A 7,677-nucleotide genomic window follows, 5' to 3' on the forward strand; every position below is an offset into this window, starting at 1 on the left:
GTGTGATCCAACTTGAATTCAGACATTCCTTTAATCCAAACAGACAGTGACAAGATCTCTGAGTTCAAGGCCAACTTGGTATAGAGCAAATTTTAGGCAAAGTAAAGTAGAAAATACTTCAAATTAGTATTAGAGATATTGTAAAAGGAATTAGGATTGGATGAAGGAAGTGAGGCACATCTTCGGAGAACAAGCAATTTTAAGCTGGAGTCAAATGACCTGAATATCACCTAAGAGCATTCATTCATAAAGGGGAAGTTCTGTAAGTATTCAGTCAAGATATACACCTGGTTCATATATATCATTTAGTCTCTTCTACTGTACTACCTCTAAGTGCCCCAGGTTTCCTAGTAGGGAAAAGACAAGACAGGAAATCCATAGAATAATAAATATTAACATATTTCATTCAATTAAAATTATATGCTTTTCTAGTTTAGCTATATTCACTTACTGTACTCCAGAGGCTTTCAAAACAGCCACTAAAAGATATGCAGGCACAAAAGTGGAGAAGACAGAAGGAATGGCTGACCAGTGACCTGCCCAACCTAGTATCCATCCCATGCGCAGGTACCAAACCCTGACACTATTACTAGTGCATTGCTGTGCTTGCAGGCAGGACCATAGCATGGTTGTACTCAGAGAGTCTCTACCAGCAGCTGACTGAGACAGATGCAGATACTTCTATTCAACCTTTGGGCTGAGATTGGGGACCCCTATGGAAGAGTTAAAGGAAGGATTGAATGAGCTGAAGAGGCAGGCAAACTCATAGAAAGACCAACAGTCTCAACTAACCTGGACCCCCAGGAGCCCCAAGAAACTAAGCCACCAAAGAGCATACACAGGTTAGACTGGGACCCTAATCCCATATGTAGCAGAGTGCCCTGCCTGGCCTTGGTGGGAAAGGATGTGCCTAATCTTGTGAAGGCTTGGTGCTACAGTCGTATGTGTGTGTATGGGGGGGGGGGTGGAAGTAGGTAGGGAAGTTGGTAGGGATGGAGCACCCCCTCAGAGGCCTTTGCCTTTGGAAGGAGACTGGGGTGAAAAAGATATAGGTGGGAGCAAAAAAGCATGTAATGATGAAAAAACAAAACAAGACGAAACAAACAAAACCAGTCTTTCCTGCAAAGGGATTAATCACATCACTTCTTCAGCCACAAAAATGGATCATAAATCTATAGTTAAAATCACGTCTAGCAATATTCATTGGCTACATAAGAATCAATTTAAATTTCATTCTTTGGATAATCTTATATGAGTATTTCCCTGATACAACAAATATGCAAGTGGATTCTAAAAATAAATACCATATATACTATTTTAAATCAGTATAGAAAACCTACATGTAAAGAATTTTTTGAAGAACTTTAAGCAGAGGTTCCTGTTCTTCTTCTTCTCATTCCTGTGTCCCGCCTCCCCAAAATATTGAGTACTATGAACATATCTGAAGACTCTTAGATACGTTTGGAACTCTATTATTCCATATTGCATCTGTACTGAGCAGATACACTGTTTTCCACTATAAAACTGACACTGAATACAATGCTCACAATATGCTGAGCATGTGTCTGTTTACACAAATATTGATCAGAAAGTGAAGAAAGTTTTGAAATGACAAATTTTGTTGTGATCTAGGACAAAGCTTCTGAGATATCTCCTTAGGACAAACTATGGCATTGCACCTTGAGCCACCCTGAGTCAAGTCACATGACATGAGGAGCTACCCACTGTAACTGATTAAGAAATAAAATAAGGGTGGAAAAAGAGGAACATCAAAGTGGTCAGAACAGGAAGATAATCGCAGGCAGCTCAAGGCAGAATTTTGTTAAGACTGCTCCTAAATATAAAATCCTGTCATAGAAGATAGAATTCCTAAGCTGGCACATAAAGAATCATGGCCTATCTGAGGGATGAACTTACGATAAAACTACTTCATGGGCAGAGTTGAATAAAACAGCTAACTGTGCATTATCAAATATTCAAAGTTCAAGTTGAAGCATCTGTTCTGTCTGTTACTTGGGAGCGTGACTTATGTATTTTCTCCTAGTATAGTGAAACTTTGAACAGTAGAAAAATAAGACTCATTAACACTCTAGCTATAATCATCGTTCTGTAGAGCATATGGCTCCTTGAAACTGTGATCTTTGTCCATGATTTCATTTATACAGATTGTGCAAAGTTAATGTGTCTACTTAAATTTAAAAGAAAAGAGTTTTGAGAAATGCACATAAGCAAACACAGATGCGCACATACACACGCACACACACACACACACATACACACACACACGGAGAGAGAAACAGGAATGGAGGGAGAGACCAAATACATGTGGAAACTGAACAACAGTCTATGATAAATTAGTCAAGGAAGAAATAAGGAAATTAAGGAATTTTTAGAATTTAATGTAAATGAAGGCACATCATACCAAAATTTATGGGATACAATGAAAGCAGTGCTGAGAGGAAAAATCATAGCTCTAAGTGCCTACAAAAAGAAACTGGAGAGAACACACGCTAGCAGCTTGACAGCACATGGAAGCTCTAGAACATAAAGAAGTAAATACATCCAAGAGGAGTAGACAGTAGGAAATAAACTCAGGGCTGAAATTGACCAAATAGAAACAAAAAGAACTATACAAAGAATCAAGAAAACCTGGAGCTGGTACTTTGAGAAAATCAACAATATAGATAAACACATAGACAGACTAACCAGAAGGCACAGAGACATTATCCAAATTAACAAAATCAGAAATGAAAAGGGAGATATAACAAAAGAAACTGAGGAAATTCAAAAAAATCATCAGATCCTATTACAAAAACCTATATTCAACAAAACTGGAAAATCTGGATGAAACGGAAAATTTTCTAGACAGATACTAAAGTTAAATCACGATCAGATAAACCATCAAAACAGTTGCATAACTTCTAAAAAAATAGGAGCAGTCATTAATAGTCTCCTAAAAAATGCCCAGGACCAGTGCAGAATTCTAAGGGCTTTCAAAAAAAAACCTAATACCAATTCTTTTCAAACTATTCCACATAGAAAGAGAAGGAACACAACCCAATTCTTTCTATGAAGCCATAATTATGCTTATGCCTAAACCACACAAAGATCCAACAAAGAATGAGAACTTCAGACCAATTTCACTTATGAATATCGATGCAAAAATACTCCATAAAATTCTTGCAAATTGAGTCTAAGAATACATCAAAACAATCATCCATCATGATCAAGTAGGCTTTGTCCCAGGAATGCAGGGAGAGTTCAATATACATACATACATCAAAACAATCCACTATATAATCAAACTCAAAGAAAAAACCCACATGATAATCTCAATAGATGCAGAGAAACCATTTGACAAAACTCAATACCTCTTCATGGTAAAAGTCTTATAAAGATCAGGAATTCAAGGCCTATACCTAAACATAGTAAAAGCAATATACAGCAAACCTGTAGCCAACATCAAACTAAATGGAGAGAAACTTGAAGCGATCTCACTAAAATCAGGGGCTAGAAAAGGCTGCCCACAATCTTCCTACAGTACTCAAAGTCCTAGCCAGAGCAATTAGACAAAATAAGGAGATCAAAGGGATACAAATTGGAAAGAAGTCAAAATATCACTCTTTGAAGATGATATAATAGTATACTTAAGTGACCCCAAAAATTCTACCAGAGAACTCCTAAAGGTGATAAACAAATTCAGCAAAGTGTCTGGATATAAAATTAATTCAAACAAATCAAAAAGTATAGCCTTTCTATACTCAAAGAATAAGTAGGCTGAGAAAAAATTAGGAAATGACACCCTTCACAATAGTCACAAATAATATAAAATACCTTGGTGTGACTCTAACCACCAAGAGAAAGATCTTATGACAAGAATTTCAATTCCCTGAAAAAAAAATCAGAGAAGATCTCAGAAGATGGAAAATCTCCAATGCTTTTGGATTGGCAGGATTAATATAGTAAAAATGGCCATCTTTCTGAAAGCAATCTACAGATTCAATGAAATCCCTATCAAAATTCTTCATAGAGTTAGGAAGAGCAATCTGCAAATTCATTTGGAATGACAAAAAAGCCCATGATAGCTAAAACTATTCTCAACAATAAAAGACTTTCAGGGAAAATCACCATACTTGAACTCAAGATGCACTACACAGCAATAGTGATAAAAACTGCATGGTATTGATAAGGAGACAAGCAGGAAGATCGATGGAATAGAAGTGAAGACCCAAAAATGAACACATACCTATAGTCACTTGATATTTGACAAATGAGCTAAAAGCTAAAACCATCCACTGGGAAAAGACAGCATTTTCAACAAATGGCGGTGGTTCAACTGGTGGTCAGCATGTAAAAGAATCAGAATTGATCCATTCTTAAATCCTTGTACAAAGCTCAAGTCCAAGTGGATCAAGGACCGCCACATAAAGCCAGATACACTAAAATTAATAGAAGAGAAGGTGGGGAAGAGCCTAGAATACATGCCACATGGGAAAAGTTCCTGAACAAAACACCAATATTTATGCTCTAAGATCAAAAATTGACAAATGGGACCTCATAAAATCGCAAAGCTTCTGTAAGGCAAAGAACTTACACTGTCAATAAGGACAAAATGGGAACCAACAGATTGGGAAAAGACCTTCACCAACCATACATCTGATAGAGGGCTAATATTCAATATATACAAATAACTCAAGAAGTTAGACTCCAGAGAACCAAGTAACCCTATTAAAAATGCGGTAGAGAGCTAAAAATTAAAAATTCTCAACTGAGAAATACTGAATGGCTGAGAAGTACCTAAAGAAATGTTCGACATACTTAGACATCAGGAAAATACAACTCAAAACAACCCTGAGATTCTCATACCAGTCAGAATGGCTAAGATCAAAACTCAGGTGACAGTGGATGCTGGCAAGGATATGGAGAAAGAGGAACATTCCTCCATTTTCGGTGGGATTTTAAGCTGGCACAGCCACTCTGGAAATCAGCCTGGCAGTTCCTCAGAAAATTAGAGATAGTATTACCTAAGGATCCAGATATACCACTCATGGGCATATACCTAAAAGATGCTCCAACATGTAACAAAGACACATGCTCCACTATGTTTATAACAACCTTGTTTATAATAGCAAGATTCTGGAAAGAACCCAGATGTCCTTCACCAGAGGAATGGATACAAAAAACGTAGTACATTTACACAATGGAGCACTACTCATTTATTAAAAACAATGAATTCATGAAATTCTTAGGCAAATGGATGAAACTAGAAAATAATGATCCTGAGTGAGGTAACCCAATCACAAAGGAGCACACATGCCATGCACTCACTGATAGGTGGATATTAGCCCAACAGCTCGGAGAAAGAATTTCTAAAATAAAAGGTTTTACTAATAGGAAAAGAGCTCTCAAGACTTAAAATGTGATTTAAATTCTTTGACCTCTAATTTACAGTCACCTGTCATGTAAATATCTGAGAAAATTCCACATAAACCCATCAAGTTTCACACTCAAAATATGTTTGTAATGATGTTGAGCCTTACCAGATGATTTTGAATATGTAAATGAATTATGGTAGATACACACCGTGAGTTGCTTTTAGTTTTAATTAAACAAAATTCAGTTCCTTGTAGTTTAGATAGAAATCTCTCTTGTGCACAGCACCATGACCTTTCCTTTGGAGATGTGAGCAAAGAGTTTTCTTTCATCACAGATAGAAACTGATGAGTAGCCAAAGGAACAATCACATCAACGTGAAGCTTAGCCACGCAGAGAGAGTCTCTGTGGGCTACTTACAGGAGAACTGGGAACAGTTTGCTTATTGGAGTATAAATGCTTTAAAGGTAGCAGCATCACTAAAGACCCCACCATTGCATTGGAGTGACTAATGAAAGACACATCCTGGTAATGCTTACAACTTGCAACTATCTAGTTGGACAGTCTCTATCCCGTAGCACTTGTTATTAATTTTGGGGAGGGGACTATTAAGTTTCTGAAACTTTCTTAGACATGGACATTTTGTTTTTTTTTCTTGCAATGTACAAGCTTTCCTCCCAAATCCAGTATGGAATGCTTTGATTTAGAGCAAGGCGCTAGCATCATACATACCCTACACATACATATAACCATCCTCTCACACTATAGTAATCCATATAAAAGAGGTTCCAGCTTGTGTTCTTTTTTAATTTCCTCTTCTCCAGTGTTAAGAAGAATGTAAATACCTGGCAGCTATTACAGGACTCTAAGACCCAAGAGTCATAAAATATTTTAGTTCATTGACAAAGAATTATGAGAGCAACAATGATGCTACGTCTACTAGGAGAAGCCTCAGAGAACTCTGGTTAGAGAAAAGCAGAGTACATTGTACAAAGCTCCCCATCTTTATGTACTCCATAAAGACAGTGGGGAGAGCAGGTGGAGTCCCTGTTGGACCTCAGCTCTTGTGTACATTAACAACTGGTGTAGTCTGCTTACCTTCTACCAAATTTCTCTTACAAGAACAACTGAACTAGACTGGGGAACAACTCTGTGGAAGAGCCGTTGCCTAGAGAACACATGGCTTGGGTAGAAAACCAGTAATGATAGAAAAATTGAAGGATATGACAAAGCCTCAGCAGAGTTTTTATAAACTATTTCTAATGACACAGTTCATAAGAATCACTATAGATAATATGATCATTTTTATTTGATATATTCTTTATTTGCATTTCATATCCCCTTTCCTGGATCCCCCTCTGCAAAAGTTCTATAAGCCCTCTTCCCTGCCCCTGTTCCCCAATCACCTCCTTCCCATTTCCCTATCTTGGTATTCTCCTACACTGATGCACTGAGCCTTTTCAGGACCAGGGGCCTTTCCTTCCTTCTTCGGAATGATTTGATATGTGAGTTGTGTCTTGGGTATTTAGAGCTTCTGGGCTAATATCGGCTTATCAGTGAGTGCATACCATGTGTGTTCTTTTGTGATTGGGTCACCTTACTTAGAATGACATTCTCCAGTTTCACCCACTTGCCTAAGAATTTCATGAATTCATTATTTTTAGCTGAGTTGTATTCCAAAGTAAAAATAGACCAGATTTTCTGTATTCATTTCTCTGTTGAAGGATATCTGGGTTCTTTCCAGTATCTGGCTATTATAAATAGGGATGCTATGAACATAGTGGAGCATGTGTCCTTATTACATGATGGGGAAACCTCTGGGTATATGCCCAGGAGTGTTATAGTGGGGTCCTCTGATAGAATCATGCCCAGTTTTCTGAGTAACCACCAGCCTGATTTCCAGAGTGGTTGTACCAGCTTGCAACCCCACTAGCAGTGGAGGAGTGTTTCTCTTTCTCCACATTCTCCTAGCACCTATTTTCTCCTGAGTTTTTGATCTTAGACATCCTGACTGGTATGAGGTGAAATCTCAGGGTTATTTTGATTTGCATTTCCCTGATGACTAAGGATGTTGAACATTTCTTTAGGTGCTTCTTAGCCACTTGATATTCCTCAATTGGTTAATCATAGCAGTACTATAGGATACAGTAAGATCTTAGCTATATATTAGCATTGCATAATGATTTAATGGTCAACGTTCTTCTATCTTATTTTAGCGATTTCAGATTTCATTATCAAGAATAAAAGATTTGAAAAGATCAAGAAAATTTATGTTCATTTTTCTTAGACATCAATTCTTCGTTG

The sequence above is a fragment of the Apodemus sylvaticus genome, chromosome 16 (genome assembly GCF_947179515.1).
Source record: "Apodemus sylvaticus chromosome 16, mApoSyl1.1, whole genome shotgun sequence".
Taxonomy (NCBI): domain Eukaryota; kingdom Metazoa; phylum Chordata; class Mammalia; order Rodentia; family Muridae; genus Apodemus; species Apodemus sylvaticus.